This window comes from Macaca nemestrina, chromosome 11 (assembly GCF_043159975.1).
Source record: "Macaca nemestrina isolate mMacNem1 chromosome 11, mMacNem.hap1, whole genome shotgun sequence".
In the NCBI taxonomy this organism is placed as follows: Eukaryota; Metazoa; Chordata; class Mammalia; order Primates; family Cercopithecidae; genus Macaca; species Macaca nemestrina.
This window is the reverse complement of record NC_092135.1, coordinates 66,119,857-66,144,774: the sequence shown is the minus strand read 5'-3', so window position 1 is coordinate 66,144,774 and position 24,918 is coordinate 66,119,857. Positions and strand designations below refer to the sequence as shown.

The following is a 24,918-nucleotide window of genomic DNA, read 5'->3' as shown; positions in this document are numbered from 1 at the left end:
CAGGTCATTCTTTTTAAGTCAAAACCGATCTAATAGATGTTATAATTCCTTTACAGTGTACTTTTTGGGAAAGTTTTTTTTCCTATTTAAATATAATTCCCCATGTAATCATGTGAAGTCATACATTCTCCTCTAGGATAGTTTTGTTTAGATTATACCAAAACAGCTCTTAGTCGAAGTGATTCAAGTGTTTCTCTTTTCCCTATCTGCCATTAATTGGCCAAGTTTTTGATACTAGACAAGAATTCAATATATTAATTAAAAAGGCATTTCAGACTTGGCTTAACTGAAAAGCAGAAGAGAAATAAAAATCCTTTAGAGAATGGATTGGCAGTACTTTATTTCTAGAGTTGATTTAGATAAATACTTTGGAATCTGTTGTGAGTAAATGATATATTTCAAATTTCTTCTCACTTGCCAAACAGTCATTTGAGAATAAACTCTGGCTTAGCTTTAAGAAACTTCTTGGACATTGAGGATTGAGATGAATTGACCTTTTAAACTGATTGTGTAGTTTGATATATGGGAAAACATTTTAAGATAGAAATGGTAGAGACCTCTACATTCATATTATCCCTGATTTTATTTTGAAACCTCTTCCAGGTAAGTGGCATTTAGTATAATTCTCAGAAGCCTAGTATTGGGGGGTGCTCGTGGGATTCTTCCCTTAGGTAAAAATACACATTTTATTGACATTTATGGGTTTAGGTTTCTAACCTTTAGTTACCACTGGAGCTATTTGTCAGAAAAACTAGATGGAAAGTAGAGGTGGATGACCTCTATGATAGATCTTCATTCAGGGAGTATTTTGGAAGCCAGTGACCTGTGATAGTTGTGAGACTTCTCATAATCATTCTGTGGATTAATTCTTAGAAGAATCAATGATTTTGTTTTGAACTGGTTGCATCAATTTGAACCAGAGTTTGTATTAAGGGTATTCCAACTGCTTATTTCCTACTCTGTTTAGTCTGGGGATTGAAAAAGAGTTATATTTTGGGGGGTTGGTGCCTATTGACCTATCCTGTGTAGCTTAGATTTTAATTTGAATCATCTGGTTCTCTTTCTTTCTCTCTGGCAATGTCACTATCTCTCTTTGTTTAATTATGGGGTGCCTCAAGAAAGCAGAGTAAGAGGAGCAGCAGATGGGGGTTCCTGGGGAAAGAATGGCAGGTCATTGCTGGCTTTTATAAGTAAGTTCCTAGGGTGGCACAAGAGTATAGAGAGAATTAGGAAATTTAATTTTAGAAGAGACCAAAGGAAAAAAAATCCATCCCAGCTGCTTTGTCTTGTAACTGAAAACTCTCTAATGGCCAAAGTTGAAGAAACTTGCCTATGGCCACGAAGTCCTTAGGATCCCAGACTCATGATTCTGCCCTAATTCAGTATTTTCTTCCACTTATATCACATTGTTTCCTTATTGGTGTAAAGACAGATGTTAGAAATATTATTGACTTGGGCCAGCTGCGGTGGCTCACGCCTGTAGTCCTAGCACTTCGGGAGGCCGAGACAGGCAGATCACAAGGTCAGGAGTTCGAGACCAGCCTGGCCAATATGGTGAAACCCCGTCTCTACTAAAAATACAAAATCATTAGCCGGGCATGGTGGCACATCCTGTAATCCCAGCTACTCAGGAGGCTGAAGTAGAAGAATTGCCTGAACCTGGTAGGCAGAGGTTGCAGTGAGCCGAGATCGCGCCACTACACTCCAGTCGCACCACTACACTCCAGCCTGGGCAACGACAGAGCGAGACTCCGTCTTAAAAAAAAAAAAAAAAAAAAAAAAAAAAAAAAAAAAAAAAGATTATTGACTCAATAAATTTTAAACTATTAAAACTTTTTTTTTTTTTTTTTGGTAGAGATGGAATCTTACTGTGTTGCCCAGACTCTTCTCAAACTCCTGGCCTCAAGTGATTCTCCTGCCTTGGCCTCCCCAAAGTACTGGGACTAAAGGCATGAGCCACTGCACCCGGCCTATGACTCAATTTTAATAGAGTAAAAATATATCTGAGAACATATTTATTGTGTAGGAATCAGTAAAAATCTATGCCTTTAGGGGCATTAAAATGATTTTTATTTACCTATATTTATTCATCAGGGCATGTTTATTTAACATGTAACCAGGTTATATGTAAACATACAGTGTCTTCATTTCAGCCATCACCTTTTGCCTGGCCTATTACAGTAGATTATATTTTTAATCTTGGGTGATCATCTGTCAGTGAGGTGGAGGTGGATGTGTGTTGTAAAGTAAGGTTGAGGAGCAGGAAGTTGAGGGTTGACGAAAAGTACGTGAAATAGACATACTGCATGACCGATCATTAGTTGGAGGGAGGTGGTCCCTTAGGCGGGGCTGGTATTTTATAACAGAGCAGCAGCAGTGTTGCCAGAAGAAAGGGGCTAGCACCACACTGTCTAGCTTGGTAGCCACTAACCACATGTGGCTATTTACATTTAAATTAATTAAGTAAAATTAAAGAAATAGGATATAGTCCTTTGGTTGCACTAGCCACATTTCAAGTGCTCACTAATGAACTGTGGCTATGACTGCCTTATTGGATAGTGCAGATACAGACTGTTTCCCTCCTTACAGAAAGTTGTATGGGATGGTGCTGAATGGTAATTTCTTGAAAGTGTTCAAAGACTGGCTAAATACTACTATAATGGCTGTAAGTAGTATGAGGCCACCTTTTTATAACATGCAAAGGTATTGCCACTGACTTAGTACAAAAAGGAGACACTCATCACCTGATTTTTAAAAAATCTTTTGTTTTCACTCTGCCTATTTGCAAGCTAGTCAATTCATCTTTTCAGAGGAAGAGTATTCTTGTGTGTGGTGAAATAGATACCCCTGTTGACTCAGGAGGATAGTTTTGAAGTATAAGTTTTTATCTTACTGACTTAATCATTTTGGAAATGTTCTTGTGATGGCTAAACACAGATTCTGTCCAAATGAAACCTAGTACTTTCCAGAAATATCTAAATGTGACATTTCTTTAAAAAGATCATTTTAGAGTCTTTGGGTTGGATATCGTAGTCAGAAATCACTTCGGTTTGTCTTATGAAGAAGGGACTGATTATATAGGTTTAAAAAATGAAATTACAGAGAAATTCTGAAATTAACCCTAATTAGGAAAAATAATACCAAAATTAATTTTAGTCACTTAAACGGTGAATTTGAATCGTAGTCCCTTCTTTTCCTTTGAGTTAGAAACATTTTGGTATTTGAGTGATTCAAGGATTAATAGTTTATCCTTACAAAGCAAGTAAAACATCATTTAAGCCAGTACCTTAATAGAAATTCAAACTCAGCAAGCACTATTTGGGTAGGGTACCTGCTCTTTTGGGAGAAGGAATTAATGACTGAGGGGTGGGGAAAAAAATCTGTATAGGGGGATTAAGTGGGTTTAATTTTGGGCAATTCAGGAACAGTGTGTGCTTTCTCACATTTAGTGTCCCTTGAGTGACCGGAGCTGTAGCGGAGAATGTTTTACTATGTAATCCCTTTAAAATTTTTCCTTGTATATGCCCTTTCAAGTTTCTGAAGTCTTAAACCCAGTGCCTGACCTTAAACACGAGTTGTTGTGGAAACATTTTTAATATGGCACCTTTCCTGGGTAGTCGGGGGTAGCTGAAATAGGACTAGGGAAAGTGTTTCTGTGTAGTTTCAAATTGTGATCATTAGGATGAACTTAAGAATAGTAATATTTTTGGCATAAGTCAAGATCGGGGCTAGAGTGTTTATCTTTAATAAAGTAAATACCCACCAGTTGTTTAACAAGTGACGAACTCTGATCTCTAGGGCCAAGAGATGCTGAGCCTCTCAGTTCATCTGTAGCCATTTTTCTGATTGTCTTCATAAATGCTACAAGACTTTCTGAAGGCTATAATTTCATGTCCTGTTCTTTTTTCTTTTTTTCTTTTTTCTTTTTTTTTTTTTTTTGAGATGGAGTCTTACTCTGTTGCCTGGGCTGGAGTGCAGTGGCACGATCTCGGCTTACTGCAACCTCCGCCTCCCGGCTTCAAGCGATTCTCCTGCCTTAACCTCCCGAGTAGCTGGGATTACAGGCACCCGCCACTACGTCTAGCTAATATTTTTTTGTACTTTTAGTAGAGACAGGGTTTCACCATGTTGGACAGGCTGGTCTGAAACTCTTGACCTCGTGATTTGCCCACCTCAGCCTCCCAAAGTGCTGGGATTACAGGCGTGAGCCACTGCACCTGGCCTTCATGTCCTGTTCTTTAAAGCCCATTGGAAATAGATAATATAGGCAGCTTTGTAACTTATATTTTTGCTTAAACAGCCTTTATGGAAAAGGGGGGTAGTTGAAGTTCCAGTGACTAGGACAGGTAAAACTTACAGTTGGATGCTCATTTTGTTCATCTATCATATTAAAAAATGAAATTATTTTTAGCCATATGTAGTTGTTTAAAACTAAATATTTCCTTGTCTTTTGGAGCTACCTGGAAGAGAGGGAGTGACAAAAATAGGAAAGATGATCTTTATGAGGTATGACTGACTTTAAATTAATCATATCAGAATTGTTATATACAGAAAGTGTTCTTTCCTTCAGGGGGTGTGTGGGAGGGTATCCATTTTTACTTTATAGCTACATTGTTTTTAAATGAAAACTTAGATCTTTTGCCACAAGCAGGCTGATGTTACCATCGGAAGACTGGGTGAAAAATGTGATGGCGAGTGTGTGATTTGTGACTCCTGTGTGTGTCCCTGCACTCTGATGATGTGATGAGTGTAACTATGGATCTTACCAGGGGCACCGTGTGATCCGTGGAGGTCTTGGAGTCTCTGGTGCCTATTATTGTAAGGAGTGCACCATCCAGGAGAAGGACAGAGATGGCTGCCCAAAGATTGTCAATTTGAGGGGCTCTAAGATCTCTTCTATGAACGCAAAAAATATGGCTTCAAGAAGAGGTGATTGGTGGGTGGCCCCTTCCTCCCCCCACATCAAGCTGCTGCAGCTGCCAGAAAAGATGCCTACTACTACCAGCAGAAAGGGAGCGGAGCCCAGAGCATCACCAGGAGTGTCTGCTAGTGTACTGGCACTTGGCCACCTCCTCCTCTCCCTTCACCTGGACACGTGGTAGGGATGGAAAAGGATTCTTCACAGAGCACTCTGGCACACTGTATCAGAGAAAAATTGATAGATTAGTTAATGGTTTTTCTTGAATTCGAGAAGCAAAGATCTGTTCTCCATATTGATATGTTCTCCCTCAACCAAGATCTTCTAAAAAGAAATAGTATTTTAGTCTTTGCTTGAGGAGTTGACTGTGAAGCTACGCCCAGTGAAAAGTATGTTCTTGCAGCAGCTCTGGTGGCAGCTGTCCTTGAGGAACCTTCGGAGTGTGCTGGGAAGCTATCAGAATAAGAAATGTAGCCATTTACTCTTTTAACACTTGTGCTGGTGTCATGTTATTTTCCTTCTGAGAAATTGAAAATCCTTTCTGTTGTTATTATTTTGATAAAGGTGGTGTTTATTTTCTGGTAAACAACAACAACAACAACAAAATTAGCCATTTCTATCAGTCCTCCTATGAAGAAATGAGACTAATTTTCTAAGGTGACATTAATTTGCTTTTAAAATACTTCCAAAAATGTTTTAAGCAATGGTATTTGTATTGGAATAAGTATGTAACCTTACAGAATGACTCTTTAGCATGATAGTGCTGTTAGTTGTTTACCATCAGTTTTGTTTACTATTATTTGTAATAAATTCTGGATCATTATTTCATAGAAGTGATAAGACTAGGACTTGGTTGGAGATTACAGTGAGCTGTTGGCACAGAGGTAGGGATTGCAAAAGTAAAAGCTGATGGTGGCTGAGAGGAGTTTGTAGGGTGGTGGATGGGATTCTACAGTCAGGTCTGCGAAGCCAGGGAGAAAATGGATGGACTCATTCCGAGGCAAAGACTAGTACACAGCAGCAAGAGACCTCAAGAGACCTCAGACCTGAGCAGGTCTGAGAAAGGGGGAGAATAAGAATTTGGGGGCATTTCCAAGTTTACAATTTGCAGGACTTGACAAGGGGTCAAGGCAAGGAAATTGGCAGGGAGAGTGTAATTTTTCCAAGGATGATTCAGCAGCAGCCTCTTGTCGAGGTAGGTACCTCTTTTGAAGTTTTGCCATCAAGGGTGCCTCTGACAGACTGAAAGGCTCGGTTCTCTCATCATGGATTCTGAAATTCACTGTATCAGCTATCTATAGCTGTATAACAAACCACCCCAAAACTTAGTGGCTTAAAGTAAGGACCATTTTACTTGCTTATAATACAAGTTAGCAATTTGGGTTTGGCTGGGCTGGGCAATTCTTCAGTTTGGGGTCAGACCCATGGTCAGCTTGGCTGGGGCTCTGTTTTCAAATGGTCTCACTTGCGTGTGGGGTGGTTGGTGGTGGCTGTTGACTGGCCCTCACTTTTCACTGATTTCTCATCCTGAAAGAAACTTGCCTGAACTTTGTTTCTTGACTGCAGCAGTGTTCTAAGATAGTGAGAATGGAAGCTGCAAGGACTCTTGAGGCCTAGTCTTGGAAAGTCACACAATGCCACTCTGCCACACTCTGTGGGTTAAAGCACATCACAAGGCCAGCTCAAATTCATAGGGAAAGGAAATAGATTTTTCTACTTTTTGGGAGGAGTGGTAAAATCACATGGCAGAGGGATGTGTATACAAGGATGGTAGGAATTCTTATTGCCATTTTGCAGATTCCTTGCCACAGCAGCTTAATTTAGCACAAGGAAGATGAATATACAATGTTTGTCATTCATCTAACTTTTGTTTTTCACATGTGTTAGGGGAAATTATTACCCAACAACCTTGTCTACACTCTCATTGTTATAGTGCCATGGTTTATAGGTTTCATGGACTATAGGTTTCATTGCTGTATGAACTAAGCATCAGAGTGATTTTTGCTATAGAAGTGACTTCGGGAGTGTGTCGCTTGCTAAACAATCTAAAAATGTTGATTCCAATGTGATATTTGAAGGGTGAGGGAGGGTGTGTGTGTGTAATGCTGATCCTTTTTTAGCCTTGAGGTGTTTTATTCCAGACTGAGTTTCTTAAAACTCAACACCACATTAAAAATATAGATTGTTTGCATGCATATGTATTTGTTTCTCCTGCCACCGACAAGTCATGAGCTAGATTTGTCACAGCCGGAAAAATAACACATTGTCTGTGTATCACTCAATTTAAAGGTAGATTGTTGCTTAGATAATTAAGGAAGTTTCTTTACTTTGAAGTCAGTCCAGCAATATTTTATTCCATGTTTCACAGTTTTTCAAGAAGAATTGCTGGCCTATTAGGATAGAAATATTAGAAGCTTAATAACAGTTATTGACAGAATTACAGAGTTGCCCCTCTTCATTTTTTTTAGTTCTTTTTTTTTTTTTTTTTTTTTTTTTTAGTTTAGAAATAATGGGAGATGTACTGTTTACCTTTTATTTATTTATTTTTTGAGTTGGAGTCTTGCTCTGTCGCCCAGGCTGGAATGCAGTGGTGCGATCTCAGCTCACTGCAACCTCTGCCTCCTGGGTTCAAGCAATTCTCCTGCCTCAGCCTCTGGAGTAGCTGGGATTATAAGGCGCCTGCCACTACGCCTAGCTAATTTTTGTATTTTTAGTAGACACGGGGTTTCACCATTTTGGCCAGGCTGGTGTCTTGGCCAGGCTGGTCTCAAACTCCTGACCTCGTGGTCCACCCACCTTGGCCTTCCAAAGTGTTGGTTTGCAGGCGTGAGCCACCGCGCCTGGCCTATTTTACCTTTTATTAAGTTGTAAAGTCTTTCTGGTAAAAGCCCTTATCATAAAATGTTATACGCTTTTAGATGTGGGAAGAGGGCTAAGTGTTATCTTTATAAAGTTAGAGATTTAAAGGCTAAGTGACCTGTTTATTACATTGGAAGACAGGTCTGGACGTGGAATTAGAATTGTAGCGCGTCCTTCCCGTGGCTGACCTGGGTTCCTTTCTCATGTAAGGAAGAAGCACTGAGAAAAAGATGTTATCTGGATCTCTGAGGTTATTAAAAATTCCAAGCTTATTTAATTAAATTAAATTTATTTATTTATTTATTTGAGATGGAGTTTCGCTCTTGTCCAGGCTGGAGTGCAATGGCACAATCTTGGCTCACTGCAACTTCTGCCTCCTGGTTCAAGCTATTCTCCTGCCTCAGCCTCCCAAGTAGCTGAGATTACAGGCATGTGTCACCACACTAGGCTAATTTTGTATTTTTAATAGAGATGGGGTTTCACCATGTTGGTCAGGCTGGTCTCAAACCCCTGACCTCAGGTGATCTATCCACCTCAGCCTCCCAAAGTACTGGGATTACAGGTGTGAGCCGCTGAGCCTGGCCCTATTTTAAACTTCTCAAATATTATACAAACAATAATATATGGTCATTGTAGAAAATTTATATAACACTGATGAGTGAAACGTAGGAAAAGTAACCTCATCACCCAAGGCTAGATACTGCTTGAATTTTGATGTAGGAGTATATATTTACTTAGCATAGGACTTTAAAAAAAAAAAGCGTAAATTGATATTTTTGGAAATGTCTACTTTTTTTGTATTCCCAGTACTTTCACATTTAATTTGTCAGAGCAAGTAAAATAAACTAGTCTTAGATTAATACTTGCTTGGCAAAAGTGATTTTGTTTCTTGAGATTTTGGCATACACTGATAGGCAAGCATGCCTTATGATTACTGCAAAGTGTATAAGTGTATTTTTTCTCATACTTAAATGTTTTCAGAATCACAGAATATATCTAATACAATCTAATCTTAATGTCTGTGTTACAATTTAGATTTTTTAGGAGTATCTATTATACTTTGCCTTTTGTCTTCCAGATACTATTGGATCACCTTATTCTGATATTTGGCACGTCAATTGGTAGAAAAATTGTTTTGGCCAGGCGCGGTGGCTCACACCTGTAATCCCAGCAGTTTGGGAGGCCAAGGCAGGCAGATCACGAGGTCAGGAGATCGAGACCATCCTGGCTAACACGGTGAAACTCCGTCTCTACTAAAAATACAAAAAATTAGCCAGGCATGGTGGCAGGCACCTGTGGTCACAGCTACTCAGGAGGCTGAGGCAGGAGAATGGCGTGAACCCGGGAGGCGGAGCTTGCAGTGAGCCAAGATCGCGCCACTGCACTCCAGTCTGGGCGACACAGCAGACTGTTTTAGTTTTTTTGTTTTTTGTTTTAGTTTAGAAATAATAGAAGGAAGGGAGATGTACTGTTATACCATCTCAAAAAAAAATTGTTTTACAAAAAGTTCTGCCACAGAGAAGTTAAGAGTCAGTAACTTTCTTACTGTTTGTGGATATGTTTGAACAGAGTAGTGACTTTTGGATTTCATAGTGACTTTGTATCAAACCTAGAGCTGGCAGTGTGAGGATTTTCTAGATGAGTTAAATATGTGGTATCTTTTTGTAGAGCTAGCTAAATGATTTCATACGGGTGTGGGAGAAATGAATAGGAATTTAATTTGATGATATGAATGTTGAATTTTGTGGTCTTCTAAATTTTAATGATTTTATAGTATTTAGAACAAAAGTACAAAATAGCTTTTGGCATGACTAGTCTTTATTTAAAAAGTTTTTAAAGTTACAAATGTGTAATATTTGTGAATCAAGTAGATGAAAATAGCTCCCAACTTTCATTGCCCAGAGATGGGCTGTATAGCCAGTTTAGTGTGTATCCTTGCAGATGTTTTTCTATGTATACATCTATATAAAGATTTTTCCAAAATGTAATAATTTTACATGTAATGTGGAAACTATACATAATGTTCTTCAACCTGTAAATTTTACTTCTTCAAAGTAATATATATTACTTGGGTATTTTACTTCTGTATATTTTCTGTAAATATTTTTAGTAAAGTGTACACATTATAAATATTCACAGCTGTCATTCCAGGCCATTTCTCAGAGATCCACCTCCTTTAAAAATACCTATTCTGGATCCGTTTCTGTTGTATGAGTACAGCTTAATTTACTTAACTAATTCCTTTCTTGATGAACTTATTATTTCCAAGTTTTTATTATTTCTGTGGGATAGATGTCCAGAATTTCAGATGGCTAGGGCCAGTGGTATTGCATTTATACTTTTGATAGACACTGTGAAAATTTTTTCCAGTTGTACTAATTAAATGCTAGCTTAGTTGCTCCCATTACTGACCTTAAAGGTAACAGGGAGTTAGAGTGAGAAGGCATCTTGCCTTATTCCCGATTTGACCCAGACCTAAAATATCTAAGGTTAGGAGAAAATGGTGGATGGGGTGGGATGGTTGGCTAATTGTGGATTGGAAAAGAAAAAAATTATCGCCTCAGTTTAGGGAACGAAAGTTGCATCACTTATGGTCTAAAAAATGAAGTGTGATGAAGTTTATTCATATGAGCAAATTTATGGAAAATTTTTTTGAATTGGTGAGAAGTCTGGATCATAGAATATAACAAAATTGGTTAATCTACCCTTTAGGTTATAAGGAACAGGGACTCACTAAAATAACCCAAATAATGGGGCATTCTTTATAAAGATAGATGTGGGAATAGGGGGACAGGAATCTCATCCCTAATCCTGGGTTTTCTAGCATCCCTGGAAAAGTTGAGGATCTCGGTCTTGGGAATTGCAGTGAAATGTCTATGTATGGACTGGGAAGTGGATAAGGCCTCAGCAGCAGGAAATTTTGGGTCCTCACTATTCTGGATCCTCTAACCTTAGTGTAACCAGCCAATCAGCGTGTGTTTGCTTTGTTCATGCCTACCTGCTTCTCTGGCTGTTTTTACTTGGCTTTCTTATCTACTCTCTGTGCATATCTTCTCTGTCATGTCGTTTCTACTTAGTCAGAATTTTGGCTCATTCATAGCTCCCTCTCTCTTCTTTCCCTGTTAGCCACAAGTGTGGCTGCTAATTGCTGGATTCTGTCTTTATTTCCCAATCTTAACCCCAAAGATTGAGAATCTAGTTTTTAGTGAGTCCCTTCATAGAACTCCTGACTGCCTTAAACTCAGGCACCCTCTTTGGATAAGGGTGTAGCCTCGGAAGTTCCTGCGTGGGAAGGAATCACAAGTGTGGCAGGCACCACTAGTGAGTGTTTTATGTAATGTTACTCTTAGGTAAGTAACTGGTCACCTAAGGTGACACTTGGCTTTAAAAGGAAAGAAAGAGACAGAGACGACATATCACCCCAATCAGCAAAATGTAATCCTGATCTAGTGTACTTTCTTTGTTAAAGTATATACTTACAATGTGTTTAAAGAGCAGTTTATTATTTTGAGTCAATAAATAACTTTCTTCCCTAGGAAGAACCTCCCTTTTTCCTTATGGATTGTAAATCGGGAAATCTTATGCCCAGTTTCAGTTGTAAATTGTCTTAAATTCTGAAATAATGATACCTGAATCCTGAGATATGGTCTGGTCTTGCCTTTTCTGCTGGATTTTGAGTACTATGAAGTAGCTCATCCTGTTTATGTAATGGTGAAAAAATTCTGAAAAATATACTTGGAACCTGATACTCTTTGAGGAACTAATTTTCCTATGTCAATAGTTTTATCAGCAGTATCTTCTCCATGGATATGGAGAAGAGAATCTGATCCTCCCAAATTTTATGATGTATTTGGTGATCCAGTGTTTCAGAGATGAAAGTTTGTTAATATCCTCTGGAAGATTTCTCACGGTTGCTTTGTTTTCCTCTTGAGAGTCACTATTAAGTATCCCTTTTTCCCCTGTTCTCTTCTTCCTGAACCCCATTCTGCTTCACTTTCAAAATGATGTCTAGAGGGTTGGATGTGTCAGTGATCATGAACTGCTGAGTCCTAAACTTTGGTGTCTGTGTCCCTCAGAACCTCAAAGGGCAATTTCCCTGTGACTTTTTAAAATGAAAACGATGTTCACAAAGTGCTTTCTTAGTTTGGTTTCAGATCACTTGAAATGCAATCTGATTTGAGAGGCAGTGTTTAAGCTCCTGTTTACCAAAAGGCTGTTTTGATTATCATTTTGCAGGAATTGTTGCTGGGTAAAAGACAAATGAACAACATACTCGGAAGAGATGACCAAATGGTCTGATTTCGTGTTGGCAAGTTTCTTCTGGTGGTCTTGAATCTGCATTTTAATCTCCTTAAAAATGCCTTTTTAGTACATATACAAAATTAAACATTATTATTTTATTAAAAACTATGGAGTGCTCCTTATTATTTAGGAGAAAAATCTTTTAAATCCTTTTTGGTAAGGACATGTGTAATTTAAGGCTTTCATTTTGACAGCCTGGTTTCAGCTGACAGGCATGTTAATCTCTATTTGATTGCTTTGGTGGAGAGTTGAAAATCACCTAAAGCCTGGCTTAGTGTGAATTTGTAAATGCGCTTTCTTTTACTTTTCATTTCATGCAATAATGAAGTGAATTTTCCTACTGTTATGTTATTATAGATTTGATGGTTTATCTGATTACCAGATTTAAATAATCAGTTGAACCATATTCCCTTTGACTGTGTCCCCTTGTTTATCCTTTTTTTTTTTTTTTTAATGCTGATGGGTCTTTATCAGCATTATTATCAGCATCATGATCAGTACATACGTATGTATAGAGCCTCTTCATCAGTTATCTTGTAGCATAACAGTGCTCCAAGAGAGCGATTTTTTAAAAGAATTTCCTATTCTTTTATATTTTGGTTTAATTTTCATTATACTCTTTTCTTTCTCCCCTTATAAGTGCCAAAGTTTATGTGAATATGATTCTATATAGAACATATGACTATATATAATTTTTTTCTTTGTGTTTACAGAGGCAAAATATATTTTTCTGTGTTTATGTGTGTAAAGTAATACATGACAAAAGAAAAATTATGTGTAATAGAAGTTATTTGAGTCTGGGGGAGAATTTTACTTTATATTTTGAGGTAGAGTAAGCTTTAGAAAAAATATTCAAAGTCAAAATTCTGGGAGGGATTTTTTTCCTCCATACCACGATGACTTTTAAAAGCAATTCAGGTCGACCAGATAATTCTGATACAAACACTTACGGAGCACCTGCTGTGTGCCGAGGACTGGACCAATTACTCAGCATACTTTACGCATGATCCTTTCATCGTTCCTGCGAGGGTTGGTGTGATTATCTCATTTTTACAAATCAGGAGGCAGAGACTTGGATGATCACAGTCTGTTGAAGGTCATGTAGCTGGATCTGAACCTAGTCGTGGCTGTTGGCAAAGCCCTCACCCTTGCTATGGTCCTCTTTGCCTCCTCTGCTTTTGCTGTCTGACCTAGGTTTACAATTCTCAAACTTCAGGACAAGAAGTGAATTTCTTTTCTCTTTTTTTTTTTTTTGTGACAGAGTCTCACTCTGTCACCCAGGCTGGAGTGCAGTGGTGCAATCTCGGCTCACTGCAACTTCCGCCTCCTGGGTTCAAGTGATTCTCCTGCCTCAGCCTCCTGATTAGCTAGGATTACAGGCGCACACCACCACACCCGGCTAATTTTTTAGTATCTTTAGTAGAGACGGGGTTTCACCATGTTGGCCAGGCTGGTCTTGAACTCCCGACCTCAAGTGATCCGCCTCCCTCGGCCTCCCAAAGTGTTGAGATTACAGGCGTGAGCCACCACACCTGGCCAAGAAGTGAATTTCTAGAAGAAAGGTCCCTATTTTTAAAGTAGCATCACCCGGCAATTGGAGGCAACTCCAGTCAGACCCTGGTTCAGAACCCAGTGGCATCATTTGCTAGATTTGTGACTGAGAGTCAGTTACTTAGTGGCCTCATTGTGCTTTGTGGTGTTTCAGGACCAAATCTGGATCATCATATTGGCCTTGCAGAGTTGTTTTAAGGTTTAAAGATCATGAATGTGTAATACATAGAAAATGACAATGATGATTATGATAATAGCGGTTAGCACTGAGGAGTTGTTACTACTTGTCAGCTCCTAGGCTAAATGCATTTCACAGTTAGCTCATGTAGTCCATACAACAACCCAATGGACAGGTGTTATTGTCCCTGTTTTACGTGGAAAGTACTCAGTGTGTGAAGGCTCTTGTTATTTATATTTTCCACATCAGTGTACCCTTCCATTGGTATGGCTAATTGAGAATTCACTGACTAGAGAATTCACTGTCATGCAATAAACATTAATTAAGCACCTCCTATAGGATAATTAGGATAGATAAAAGTTCTCTTTTCAAACCTTCTATTTTAATGATTACTTTCTACATATTTATCCTCTAACTGGTTTTGTGGTGTTAAAAAAGGATTAATCTTATGGTAGCTTAAGCACTTAAACATTTCACATACAGGGAAATCATGAACGGAAATGCTTACATTCCAAACCACTTTTTATGTGTCTTCAAAATAATTAATGCTACTACATTGGTAAAAAGGCTCAGAAGATATGAGGAGATGAGGTATCTTCTAAAAATACCCTCTGCTACTCCTCTCATTCTTTCTTCTATCACACAAAGTACCTACAAATGCAATTGATAAAATAAGTTGCATAAAGCAGCAATCCTCATGGCCTGTCGTCTCTCCGGAGCAATGATGGGGACATTGGGAGGTTTAGAAAAGTTATTAGCATTAATGCTAAAGTACTGACAGCTGAAAAGAGCACAGAAGCATTCTGGCAGTGGACTCACAGTTCATTATAGTGGGGAGAGAGATTCCTACACCAAGTGAAAACACCGTAGGGTTTCGCTCATGTGCTTCCCACCGTTGAAACCAGACTAGAATATTCAGCCAAAACAGCAGACTGTTAGACATTTAAAAGAAGGAAAAACGATGCAAATACACTACTCTGTAAACATGCCTGTCATCTCCTGGCTGGTAGTGCAAGGCGCTGTGTGGGTTAGGAAAGTTCTTCCTTCCATGTTAGAGAAAGCGGATCCATACTTGTTAAATCGTGAAACAGGGTCGAAAGAGTGGAGAGTCTTTTCTTTAGAAAGACCTGAGCAACTGTGAGCTGGCTGAAGGTCAGAATTTTAATCTCCCTGCTTTTTCTTGACTAGACGATGAGTTAATTATCCTCTATCTCTTTATTTGGTCTTTCTTGCGCTCCGGTGAGTGCCGGCATCGCTACATCTTGGTAATCCAAAGAAGCGCCCTTTGTGGTCTCACCTTGAGGAACTTGGAAAGTGTGCAGGAGAGAAACAGGGAAATGATTATGCCCTGTGAGGCAGTCCTCTGGTGGAGGTGTGTAACTAATCGTTCCATCTCCAAAGTCCTTCTGTCTTTCATCAATAGCATGTTATATAGCTGTACTGTTGATCCTAAAAGAAGGGATTTCACTTCCAACTTGGAAATTCCAGCCATCCACTCTGTCTTGCAGACTAGTTGTCTTGTTCCAAGATAGACTAGTAGTGAGAGACAGGACTAATGTTTTCCTGAAACTTCACAATTTTGTTCATAAAAAGTTTTTGAAGTTTAGTGCTGCCTATACAAACATGGGTTAAATGCTAACACTAACTGAATGTACATGTAAGTGTGTGTGTATTTGTTTTTTGATATGCATGTATTAACATCATGTTCTAGCTTGTATGTAAACTCTGGACTCTGAGACAATGTTTAAACTTTCAACAAGGAAGAGAAATAACGAAAAGAAACAATGGTTTTTTTGTTGTATCCAGTAACTAAATTTACCATTGTTCTAAGAACTTAACAAATGACCACAGGATGTGAATTTAATAGAATTGTGCCTTTGAACAAAGGTATCCTGGTTATAGTGGAATTTTTTACTTCCCATCATCCTGCTCATGTGTTCACTTGCCTTCCTGTTCTGAAATCACCAGCAGTTCAGTATGACTTACCAAGTAAATGAATTACGGCAATGCAAAAGAAACTGACCCAGGAAACAAAAGGAATCACCATTATTTCTGACTCTGTCTCCTAGATCAGCATTTGAAGCCAAAGATTTCTACCTTTTACTGGAAAAATACTAAATGACGTGACTCATCTTAAAAAAATGACCCCTGCAATGCAGTCTAGATTTAATTGAAAGTGGTATTTAACTGAAAGTGAGGGCAGTGTGTATAATCTTAATCTCCTCATTTGGACACATGTTCAATTATATTTTCTTTGACAAAAAGTTTTTTATTTCATCCAGAAGAAACTAAGCAAGCATTTAATGGAGAACTGTTAGGAACCAAAATTTCCCTGGAAATATTGCCTTTGATTTTACGGAATATTTTTCTTGATGCAATTGAAATGACTTGCCTTTGATTTTGACATCTCTTTTGGAGTTGACTATATGTGTCTCTTTGGGAGAAGAGAGCTGTATCCATGTTGTTAGTCATCTCTTCCACCTATCAGTGCTGTATTAATCGCTGCTCTGCCAGGTACTCTTTACATGCACATTTCATTTAATACTGATACCAAGCCAATGAAGAAAATGAAGCTGAAGATTTAAAATATTTGCTAGGGTCAAATCGCGTTCCTCTCTCTCCAGAGTCCCTAAGTCCGCTCTTAACCATTATGCTGTGCTGCTTAGAGTGTTTTTCTCTTTGCCCCAGGAGAACTCTCACCAGATAAACCAACAGCATATTCAGTACTTGTGTGTTGCTTCTCAGCAGAGGAAGTTCTCAGCTTTGGTGGGCATTTGTTGCTGTTGCTAACTGAGTTGTTTAGTTTCCTTTCATTATTGGCACATGCTGGTGATCTCAGCACTTTGGAGGCTGAGGCAGGAGAATCGCTTGAGGTCAGCTGTTTGAGACCAGCCTAGGCAGCATAGTGAGACCCTTGTCTCTATTTATAAATGTATATATTATTCACATTAAAATTTATTAACAAAGAACAACTTTGATTATCATCGTTATTCAAATACTCAAGCAAAGGAAGGCTCTTCATCTCTTTCGTTGTGCAATACCTCACAACTTGCCGTTATGTTTCAAGGTGCATTCTATAGTAAGATGAGCAAATAATGCTTGGATGATAAAGTTTAAAGTAAACTTGTAAATCAAAATTTGCAAAAAAAAAAAAAAATAGATGAAAGCAAGAAAAGTAGGTGAAAGGAATTTGATGTCTCCTTTTTAATATCGAGGTAACTTGTGAGGGCCTGGAAGGCATCTATGAAGTCGTGAACACAGTCTCATCTGTTTAAATGTTGATTTGCTTTTTAAGTTCCTAAACCTGGACCATCAGGCAACACTGAGATTGGTAGGAGAGCAGCTGTGAGACCAGAGTTTTGTTGCATTGAGAGGAGTGCCTGCTTGCCCCAGACCACTTGGAGAGAAGGTCAGGAATGGGTTAGATATGTTTTCTCTTTCTTTAGCTAAGGGCATCTGTCTGACTGGCATTAGGTTTGGCCAATAGAGGGATAGAGGAGACCTACACACAACTCTCTGTGATTTAGTAGGAGGGAAGGAAGTAAAAAAGTCACAGAAAAGCCTCCCTTTCCCTGAGGAAGTGGACAGAGATAGAGACCTCTTCTGTCCAGGGTAGGAAGTCCCCATAGTACCTGACTTATCTGTATTCTGCTAGGCTTTTGAGCAAGAAATCGAGAGTTAAGTGTATGTGGGAAGTATCTGAACACACCAAAAATATCTGAAGATTTTTTTTTTTTTTTTTGGAAACAGAGTCTCACTCTGTCACCCAGGCTGGTGTGTAGTGGCGTGATCTTGGCTCACTGCAACCTCCACCTCCTGAGTTCAGGCGATTCTCCAGCTTCAGCCTTCCGAGTAGCTGGGATTACAGGTGCCCACCACCACACCTGGCTAATTTTTGTATTTTTAGTAGAGATGGGGTTTCACATGCTGGCCAGGCTGGTCTTGAACTCCTGACCTTGAGATCCACCCGCCTTGGCCTCCCAAAGTGCTGAGATTATAGGTGTGAGCCACCGTGCCCAGCCCCCTGCCTACTTTTTAGAGTGCTATCGTCTCACTTTTTCTTCCTTAATATACAAATTATGTGACTCTTTCAAGGTTCAACCTAAATGCCCACCCCAAATTCTTGATTCATATGATTCTTAGGGAAAATCACCTGTAGCTGTGTAATGCAGCAGCTTGCGCATAATTATAGCTTGTTTCCTGTGGTAGCTTTTTAAGTTCCTGAAGGATAAGAAGCATTCCTGGCCTGAGTTTTATGTCGTGAGTAAGATTTAACACGGTTCATACCACTTGTTAGGAGCTGGTTGTTAATTTGTTGAATGGCTGCATGAACTTCTGTCAATCTTTTGACTCTTCTAATAGCTTTCTCTGTGTTTAATTCAGGCTTCCCCATGCCTTTTTCAGAGCTTAGACCTTTTGGAATCTACTTTTATTTCTTACACTTGATTTTTTGGGGGGTGGGGGAGGAGTGCATTCTGTGTTCTTCTCTTTGGTCTCTGTGGCTGGAATTTACTTTTGGAAAGATGTGACACTGTTTCGATTTTTGTCTCAGCCTTTCTACTCAGAGGCAAAATCACAGGAGTTTGTCTCAGTACAGTCATGTTCTTTAGGTGACTTTGCTGTAGCAAACCCGCCTTGGTTGAGCGTTTGGCTTGGAGAAGTGGGAGAGGAGTTGACGCAAGTACCGCTGTCCTATGACCTGACTCTGGTATGCGTGGTGCTGTGCCCCATGGTCACTATGTTTGATGGTAGGACTTTGTCCAGTCAGCTTTGCGGAAAAGATGATACATGTTGAACACTGCGAAAGTGAACTTTCCCAACATATTCTTTTGGGGAATTTTCTGAGCTTTTGTGGTTCTTTACAACTTACTTGTCTAATTTGTACATTCACCTCTGCTGTCCCATGGGCCTTGGCAAGTGACAGCTGCAGTGCCAATGTTTCAGAGTAGAGAAGCTTTGTTAGAGCACAGGGTTATCTGGGAACACTCTTCCAATTTATGTGGTTTAGTTCTGTTTAAATTCTTTCTCCATTACAATTCCTGTTAGCAAAAGTCATGCCAGTAATTTCCATTTATTGCCTCCTTAATGGTGACATGGTGTTAAAAGAAGTTTATATGATTCCTACATATCTTAGTACTTTCAAAATAGAAAGATTTTTAGTGATTTACTGCTAGGAGGCTATTTCTGTCTAAATCGTGATAACATGGATGTGATCTTAGAATTAGTAGTATGCTTTTTTCTTCCTCCCCTCCATAGGACATTATGTTTCTAGGGCTGGCTTTGACTATTAAATACATATACAGTCAGTCCTCCATGTCCATGGCTTCTGCATTTGTGGATTCAGTTAACTGTAGATTGAAAATATTTGGAAAAAAATGGATGATTGCGTCTGCACGGAACACGTACACACTTTTTTTCTTGCCGTTATTTCCTAAACGTTATAGTGTAACAACTATTTACATAGCATTTACATTGTCTTAGGTATTACTCTAGACATGATTAAAGTACACATGAATATATGCATAGGCCATATGCAAATACTACATCATTTTATACAAGGTTCTTGAGCATCCATGGATTTTGGTACCAATCCCGCACGGATACTGAGGGGCAACTGTATATATTTTTTCTTTTGTGGGAAGTGGGGCCAAGGATAGGATAATCTGTGATCCTCACATAATAAAAATATTCTGAAATGTCAGTTTATGTGATTCTTTGATTTCTCCAGATCTATATTTCTGTGGTATAGGAAGGTAATAAAGGTTATGATAAGTAAACAGAGTATTCCCCTTCCTGCATCCAGAGACTGGCCTTTTTCTGATTGATAGAAACTGGGGTTTTCTAATTCATGCTGAATATGAATCTCTTCTTCCAATAATGAAGGTCCATAGGAAATTCTACCAGTTGGAGCTGTAATGGAACACGTTCCCTGTGTGATTTAAGAAATTCAGACTCATTACTTTCTAGGCACCCTTTGTGGAATGTTCTTCAATAACATGGGAGAGTGGGATGCTTTTGAAGACACAGGTAGAGCTGCAGAGAAACACATAATCACTGATTTTGGTTTTGTTAGTTTATTCATGTCCATAAGATACTGGCTTGTGGAAATACAACCCTGACAGGTCTGAGCAAAGTCTCCTTTTCCCAACAGAACATGTCTGCTTCTGCTGAGAACCTAGGGCTAGAGCTCACCATATTCCAACCAGCACCTCTCTGGGCTCCTGGGCTAACTTTTAAAAAAGCCTTGGTCCTAGCAGGTTGGTTGGGTAAAGCTTCCTGGTATGGGAAAGGGGCAGGTATGCAGGTCGTCACCAAGCTGGGGAGTGCCTGGCGCAGAGCCGGTAACCAAGACCTCTCAGGAGATGAAAGTCCGCTGCTGTTCATGAGATCATCCGTGCCTAAGAGGTGTGGCGGTGGCATTAGCCTTGGCTTTAGAAAGCTGAAAGCACACGAATAATGTCTTCTTTTGAAGGTGGCTTATAACAACGTTTCTCTGCCTAAAAACTCGTATTTTTGTCAGGTTTGCTCAAGCTGAGGATGGCGATTTGCCGCTTCATTCGATGACTCACGTCACTAAAAAAAGACATTTAGTCCCTTCTCCTGGACTGTCCAAACCTAGGAATTTCTTGCAGGAATGCCAAGGAGATCTTCAAACAGCCAAATACAACTTTTGCCTTGGTGTGCAGACATGCTTCTCTTTCTGTCAAAATAAATTAGGCTGCAAAGTCGTAAATTAGGAAAATATTTTGCTACTTGTGTTTCTTATTTAACAAGTAGAGTAAATAGCTGGCCTCAAACAAAACAAAAAATCCCAAACCGACCTCAGGTCGATTGACAGAAGATGATTCTGTCTTTGCCAAGAGTGAAGACATACCTTCTCTGGGAGACAGGAAGCCTTCGTCTGTCTTCCTCTGATTTAACTCAGTCCTTACCTTCCATGTACCTCTGGTCAGGTCACCTTGCCCATTTCTCCCATTGCCCCTTATATTGGGTTGGGATTTGCAGGCCTAAGGAGGAAGCGCCCGGGAGACCTGTCCATATCTGAACTCTGTTTCCTGTCTTTCTTCTCCCAGTATGAGGTTTCTCCTCACATTGCTTTTACCCAATGCATGAATGATTTCCTTTGTCAAGCTTATTGGAATGTCCTGTGGGAGGGATGCTGTGTAAAAACATAATTGTATTGCATAACTGCCCAGTCCTTAGAGATGCTAGATCACCCTTGGCACCTTCACAGACCCCACTCTCTGGCCGGTCCCTAGAGAGCAGGGTGAGGTGCACTTCAGAGGTGGCTTTGTCCTCTACCCCAGTACCATGGTCCATGGTGATGACCTTTATCCCACCTCTGATAAAAGGCTATTTTAGGTTTTCTAAAATACAATTCCTTACCTACCCCAGGCAGGAATGTTTCCATTTTCCCCCTTTCCTCTTGTCTGATTCTTTCCAGCTGCTGTTCCTTTACAAATGTCAGGTTTGTTTCTCCTGTGTCACCTTGAGGCAACTGACATTCGTGACTAATTATTAAAAAGGGCAGCCTTTTAGTTTATTTTGATGAAAACAAAGTCTCAGAGAACTCTGTTAGATACACTCTATTTGAGCAGGTGACATGTTGATGTTTGGGATTTGGGAAACAGATCCAGCAAAAGTAGAGTTTTTAGCATGGTAGGTGGAGGAGTCAGAAGGTCCAAGGTGAGCTTCCTGGACTTATTTATTACTAACGCCCTGTGTATTCTCTGAACTAATTCCAGGCCTTTAAACTTAATACCAAACAGCCAGGCCAGGTGGTCACGAGGCTTATGGAAGGGTCATCTTGGAGCAAAGAACCATACAATGAACTCTTATCCAGCTAACTTTTTTTTTCTCCCCTGTAAAATCAAATGAAATCAACCTCAGTTTGGAGGATGTGGAAATGGGGGGAGGGTATGATTGGAGTCTTGGCCGTTTGGTAATGCCAGTGGTTTGTGGGAGCAGTCTGACTATGAAGGATGCATAAAAAATAACTCTACAATTTTAACTTATTTCAGAATAGGGCTTTTGTTTTTGGCACACACTGTTGCAAGCCATTTTTGATCCTTCATTGTGAAACCTTCATTCACTGGCATATTATGTAAGGTCAGTGCAAATACTGTGTTGAAAACATGTGGATCATGGTACATCCTTAGAGCTGTAAAAGAGACTGATAAAAGATGGTATGTACTAATATGAAGAGAGCTCCAAGATATATACTACTGGGCAAAAACAGCAAATGACAAAAAGAAGAATAGAGTGGCTGCCAAGAAGGGGCAGCAAACCAATACAGTCTTTTGGATTTCCAGTGTAGAGGAAAATCTTACCTCAGTTCGCGGCACACAGTTTTCAGTGGTCTGGGCAGGACATTTTTCAGAATTACCCTGTGTAACATTATTTCTTGACTTTCTTTTATCCTTATTCCCTTACTCATTCCTTTCCCCTGTAGTCAACCTTTTGAATATTTATGTATATCCTTTGTATATATCTTGTAAACCATGTTACTGTTTTACATGCTTCTTTTTCTGAGGTGAAATCCACATAACATAAAATTATCCCTTTAAGATGAACAATTCAGTGGCATTTAGTACATTCACAATGTTGTTTAGCCACCACCTGTGTCTAGTTCCAAAACATTTCCACCGTTCCCCATACCATGAAACAGTTACTCTCCATTTTCCCTTCTCCCAACCCCTGGCAGCCACCTGTTTCTGAGATTTACCTATTCTGGATATACTATCCAGAATATAAATGGAATTAAACAATATGTGATCTTTCCAGATACTATCCAGAGTATAAATGGAATTAAACAATATGCGATCTTTTGCATGCGTGCGTGCATTTTCAAATCAGTCTTTGTTGAGATTTAATTTACTTAGATAAAATGGACCCACTTTTTAGCGGACCTTGTGTTTTTGTTATTGTGGTTGTTGTTATTTATGACATCTTTCACATTTGCTTACAGCAACCCCATGAGACAGACACTGTCATCACCCTGTTCTGCAGATGAGGCTTGAGGCTCAGGGGCACCGAGTGACTTGCCTGGGATTGCGTGGCAGGGTAGGATGTGGAGGTGGGCACACTGGCTCTAGAGTCCATGCTGCTCCACCACTGTTGTCCACCGGCCCCTCAGGTCTTCACGCGGGTGATTTCAGAGCCCGCCTTTTCCCACACAACATTATACTATTTATCAGGTTGACAAAAAGTGGCTATAGAATATTCTACTATTTGTATATACCACAATTGAACTGCTTAGCCATTGATGGATTTTTAGGATGTTTCTAATTTTCAGTCATGAACCATATTGAAAGGAACTTTAAGGATTAAAGAAAATTCTAAAGTCATATACATTCTTTATGGAAAGATGAGCAAGCAAGGAAAATAAGCTAAAAACATATAAACATTCCCCCCAAAGTTAACTGCTCTATGCAGTTTTTCACATGGTGTTCCAATTTGTCTTATACTTTTTTTTTTTTTTTTTTTTGGAGATAGGGTCTGGCTCTGTCACCCAGGCCAGGCTGGAGTGCAGAGGTGTGATCTTGGCTCACTGCAACCTCCACCACCTGGGCTCAGGTGATCCTCCCACCTCAGCCTCCCGAGTGGCTGGGACTACAGGCACGCATCACTATTACCGGCTAATTTTTGTGTGTTTTGTAGAGACAGGGTTTTGCCATTTCGCCCAGGCTGGTTCTCTGTATTTTTTTTAATAGGAAGAAAGCACTTGAGGAGAAAGGATGATGTAATAAATGACGTTTTGTAATAGAAAGTTTATAGTATACTGTGAACATATTTTTATCTAACAATAGTGAATATTTACTAAGTGCTTAACACATAACACTTAAAACTATTTTCATGTTTTACCCTATTTCATGGCAATCATTTGAGGTATGTGGTTATTATGGCAGATGAGATTTGTGTATTTTAAAATCTATGCAAATAGTTTTGTGCTCTAGCACTTAGTATTTCTCACTTTTTAAATTCAGCGCTATATTCTTGTGATTAATCCATGCATCTACCTTGCTGTGTGTATCTAGACATTTGCTGTCACCATGGGTTTCCTTATCTCTTCTTGCAACTCCCAGTTTCCACACAAAAAGTGTTGCAGGGAACATCTGTGAACGTGCCCTCATGGATCTGTGGGCCGAGTCACTGGGAGACACTTCAAGCAGCAGGATGAATGGATCATGGGGTATTTATGTATTTAATATGACTAAATATTGGCAGAGGCGGATTCTCCTCCATAATGACTGTCCTGGAGTCTACACTCTTATGCTTTATCTTTTTTGTGGTTTCAAGGATATATGTATAAATGGCTAGGAAAAAGGGCTAGAAAGAGATATACCAAACCAGTAACAGTGGGAACATTTACAAGGAACCCAAGAGGGAGAGGATGATCGGAGGACCCTTAGGCTGTATTGGTCATCATATGATGTGTTGTAAGCAGTGTCTTCACGTGTAACTTACTATTACATAATTTACTGTTTTAAAGAAAAGGTCTGAAATGTGACCTTTACCTGAAGTTTACAGGGCTATGCTATGAACACATTTCAAATTGTGAATGCCTGGGTTAAGGTTAGTCATGGAGCATGGAATGAGTTCTTTGCAGCTTAGTGCTCTTTGAGGCATGCTCTAAACAGTTACCAGGTTATACCAGTGAGCCCTCTTCAGACATTTAACTGAAGTTTCTCACATCTCAGATGGCTCAGAGAGGTTGAGTAATTTTCCCAGGAGCACAGGGTCAGGAGGGTTGGCCAAGGCAATGTGGAGAGGTGGGTCAGAACAGGCAGCTTCATTCAGGAGGGCTTGTTGATCTTTACTTAAGGTTGGGGAGGAAGTCGGTGCTTTTTTCCTGCGGGTGAGATGGGGAGGAAACACTCTTAAGAACAGTAAGCTTCCATAGCTTCCTTATGCAAACACTCCACTGAATCCCCGTCTGGTCTGTTTACTAAGCACGAGGTATTCAGATAGTCTTCGCCTGACAAGCTGCTTTTGTTTCTGTAAAGGACGGTAACAGGAAGGCCTTCAATTTACGACTCGAGCTTTCTTCTTTCACCTCTTCTAAAGTGAGAGAAGCAAAGGTTCTGGATGACTGGGTGAGATATTTTTT

At 39.5% G+C, this 24,918-nt stretch overlaps 1 protein-coding gene and 1 pseudogene across 3 annotated transcripts in view; both read left to right on the top strand.

The window, feature by feature from the left end:
• LOC105483292 (serine/threonine kinase 39) overlaps positions 1–24,918 on the top strand; it is a 293,955-nt gene that overhangs the window by 8,862 nt on the left and 260,175 nt on the right. The gene's annotated exons all lie outside the window — the stretch shown is intronic.
• Positions 2,540–23,642, top strand: LOC105483353 (PHD finger-like domain-containing protein 5A pseudogene; annotated as a pseudogene).